Source organism: Mus caroli, chromosome 8, assembly GCF_900094665.2.
Source record: "Mus caroli chromosome 8, CAROLI_EIJ_v1.1, whole genome shotgun sequence".
NCBI lineage: Eukaryota > Metazoa > Chordata > Mammalia > Rodentia > Muridae > Mus > Mus caroli.
Window position 1 is genome coordinate 22890002 of NC_034577.1, and position 4545 is coordinate 22894546.

Genomic DNA, 4545 nt, shown 5'->3' on the forward strand with positions numbered 1-4545 from the left:
AGGAAGGAAGGAAGGAAGGAAGGAAGGAAGGAAGGAAGGAAGGAAGGAAGGAAGGAACAAGAGGAGTCAGAGACACATCAGGAAAACACAGCCCACAGAATCAGCTGACCTGGACTCATGGAAACTTGCAGAGATCAGGGAGTCTATAAAGGTCTGTGTGAGGGAGTCTTTCTTTCTCTTTCTTTCTTTCTTTCTTTCTTTCTTTCTTTCTTTCTTTCTTTCTTTCTTTTTTCAAAAACATTTTTATTAGATATTTTCTTCATTTGCATTTCAAATGCTATCTCAAAAGTCCCCCATACCTTCCCCCGGCCCTGGCCTCCAACCCACCCACTCCTGCTTCCTGGCCCTGGCATTCCCCTTTACTGGGGCATATAATCTTTGTAAGACCAAGGGCCTCTCCTCTCAATGGTGGCCAACTAGGCCATCTTCTGCTACATATGCAGCTAGAGTTTTTCTTTGTTAACTGAATCATTTGGAGTGGGAAGACCCACACCTAATCAGCATCTTTTGAGGTGGGAGAACCACCTTTAATCTGGGTCACACTTTCTGCTACCAACTATATAAAGGACATGGAAGAAGGAAGCTTGCTATCTGTGCCTGCTTGCCTTCACTCTCATTGGACTTCCTGTGCTGGCATTAGAGCCTAATCCTTCGGGATTTTAGCATATAGTGAAGAATGGCTGAGACATCTAGTCTCATGTCCAGAACAATTACTAGATTGTCTATCTTCAATTGGTAGATAGTCATTGTTGGACTAGCTGGACTACACCTATAAACTGTTCCATAGGGAACCCTCTATGATGAGATGTAAATGGTCAGACTTGTTTAGACCTTGGTTAGACAATTCTCTTGTTAAGATTTTACTGGTATAGCATCCTATTGTAGCTGGAACTCACCATGCCACAGTAGATTTCCTGATTCTCTGGCTCTTACAATAATCTTGTTAATCCTTTTTTGTTTTTCATGTTTTATTTTATCTTTGGGATTTTCATCAAACTTTATTTTATATTTATGAAGCTTGAGTCTAGGGCCTAACTTGTGCTAGACCTATGCTCTATCACTAAGCTACAGTCCCCTTGTTTTGTATATAGACATGGCTTTGCTATATACCCCAAACTATCCTTCTATCTCAACATCCTACATTGTGGGGTTACAGTACTGTGAACAAAATAGTGGCTCAGGATGTAGTTCAATAGGTAAAGGTCCTGTGAATTATGGATAGGGAAAAGGAAAAATTACACATCAAAGATAGAAAATATTTTAAGTAAAATTACAGAAGAAAATTTCCCAAATCTAGGAAAAAAGCTCTTAGTCCTATACACACACACAAGAAAACACAACCAGAAAGGAAATTCCCCATATGATATTATATTTAAAATACTAAACATAAAGAACAAAAAGATTCCTGAAAGCTGCAAGAAAAATATATCAACTCTTCTGTAAAAGTAGACCAATTCAATAAAAGCTTTAAGACACAAAATGACACTGAGAGGTATATTGTAAGTTCTGAAAGACCACAGGTGCCAATTTATACTACTATACCCAGCAAAACTATCTATCACGACTGAAGGTAAAACAAAGATCAACCATGATAAAAGCAGGCTGAGAGAATTCCTGATCACTAAGTCATCTCTACAGTGGATACTGGGGGGAATATTTAAGACTAAAGAGGAGAAACAAACAAGAGGACACAAAAATAAGGAAAATATCAAGACAGCTAAGCATATAAGAAGTTTTTTTTAAAATCAATGAAATTATAAGAATTATGACACAGATTCTATAATAATGTTGAATATTATTGGTCTTCAATTTCTGGATAAAAAGACCCAGACTAGCAGATTGGATCAGAAAACAGGATGTATCTTTTAGCTAACTTCAAGAAACATGCCTGATCATCAAAGATATACATACTCTTTGATGGAACAAGGACTCAAGAAGACAGGTATAACTGTTCTAAAGACCAGACAAAGTAAACCAAAATAAAAGTTGTTAAAATAAACAAAGTCACTTCATGTAAATTAAAGTACCAATTCATTTAAAGGACACTGCAATTTTAAATACATATGCACCAAGTTCAGGTAAACACAATTTCATAAATAAAATACTACTATATATAAAATCAGAGATTAATTCCAACACAGTAATGGTAGGAGACTTTAATAGTCCATTCTCAACAATAGATTGGTAGATCATCTCAATAAAAATTAAAAAAATAAATACAGAAATATTCATGACATCATGAGTCAAATGGACCTAATAGACATTTACAAGAACAGTTCACCAAAGCACTAAAAAATACACATTCATTAGGCTCTGTGGATTTGTGGGGAAAAATAGATTATATGGTAGGACAGAAGACAGATTTTAACAAATACAGGAAGATGAAATAAGTTCTTGTAATCTATCTGATCACAAAGGATTACAAGTTTAACTTCACAAACTCCTGTAGACTGAATAATCTGAAAATCTAAGAGAAAGGAATGGACATGAAAACACAACTTACCAAATTCTTTTAACATACAATGAAAACAGTCTTAAATTTTTATATTTTATATTTTTGTATTATAAAATATAATTGTATTTTATATTATATAAATTAGTATATTTACTAAGTATATTTATATTTAAATAAAGTAATATTTCTATTATTAATTTATATTTAAATCAAATATTTATTTTATATCTAACACTTATATTAAAATAGAATTTATATATGTATACTTATATTCCTTTTTATTTCTAATTATATTTTTATTTCTTTTTTATTTCTGACATTTATAGATCTTAGTGCCTATATTTTTAAAAAAATTTTCGGAAAACTCAAATAGCTCAATTAGTGCTTTGGTGGACTGTTTCCAAACTTTAAAAAAATTTTTTTTTACATCAAGACCATGGTTTTCCCTTTTTTCTCTCCTTCCAATTCCCCCCACCCCACCTCACTTCACCCCCATCCACTCCTCCTTCATTTTTCTTTAGAAAATGACAGGCCTCTCATGAATTCAACCAGCCATGACACATTAAGTTGTAGTAAGTCAAGGCACCCCCACCCTTATTAAAATCTAGACACAAGGCAACCCAGTAGGAATAAAGGGTCCCCAAAGCAGGCAACAGAATCAGTAACAGTCCCTTTTTCTACTGTTAGAAGTCCCACAAGAAGAACAAGCTATACAACTGTGTGGAGAGGGCCTAGGTCAGACCCATTCAGGATTTGTGGTTGGCAATTCAGTCTCCGAGAGCCTCTATGAGCCCTGGTTAGTTGATTCTGTGAGTTCTCTTGTGGCTCTTGATCCCTCTGGCTCCTATCATCCTTTCTTTTCCACTTCTCCACGACTCCCCAAGCTCCACCTAAGGGCAAAGCAAAACATTTAATGATAAAGGAGAAAGCAAGGAGGTAAATTTAATTTTTTGAAAAACTCACTTATTTCTATTTTATGTATACATGTGTTTTGCCAACATGCCTTCAGAGATAAGAAGTGTCATATCCTCTGACACTGGAGTTACAAATGTTCATGGGCTGCCATGTGAGTTCTGGGAGCTGAACCTGGATCTGGGAAAACATGACATTATAGTTCTGTCATAAGAGGACACAGTGGTAATATAGCCATCTGCAAGCCAGAGAGAAGGTCTTCAGGAGGAGCCAAATTGGCTAGGACCCACCTTGATCCTTGACATCTAAGATTCTAGAACTCTGAGGCTTGAATTCCTGTGTTTAAACTGCATAGGTTATGGTATTTTATTATGACAGCCTGAAATAACTGCTTATGTTAATGTCAGTGTCCAGGTTCTGCTAACAGAATTGTGGTTATAGAAAGCTATAATTGAGATTGTTTCAAAAGAAAAAGACATGTCTAGCACAAACCTCACAAACATTAGTTGATTACAGCAACTTTTGCCAAATTTTAAGAATTGCTGGTAGTTAAAAATCCCTGCCTCTTCTTTTTTTGTTCTTTTTCTCATAGAGCTGACATTCATTTATCTATATTCATATATGTCTCTGTAACTAGATGGCTATGTCTTTCACTGTTCTTCTCTTCCTTGGATCTGTAGTGGGTTCTGCTTTATACAATGAAACTATCAGTTTCACTTTTGAAAACCTTTAAAAGATGAGAAGCTAGTGAGCTTCTGACCCACAGTTCTGGAGCTAAGGATTCCATCCAGCAAGGATATTAACATGTGCCTTTTCCTGTTCTTTCAGTGGCTTGTATGTGTGAGGTAGCAACCTCTGCATCATAATCCCATCAGCTGAGAAGATGAGTTCACTTGGTCTGTATAGGGTTTCTACTGCAGAGGTGTCCAGAAGCACTGATTTCTCAAAACCAATCCTGACTGCAGACAGAAAGGGCCAGACATGGAGAGACTTTTAGCTCACCTAAAATAGGTTGGGGAATATTTCCAAGACAATTTTTTTAAAAAAAGGTCTCCCAAATTTTAGGTAGAAAAATGATATAAGCCGGGCGTGGTGGCGCACGTCTTTAATCCCAGCACTCGGGAGGCAGAGGCAGGCGGATTTCTGAGTTCGAGGCCAGCCTGGTCTACAAAGTGAGT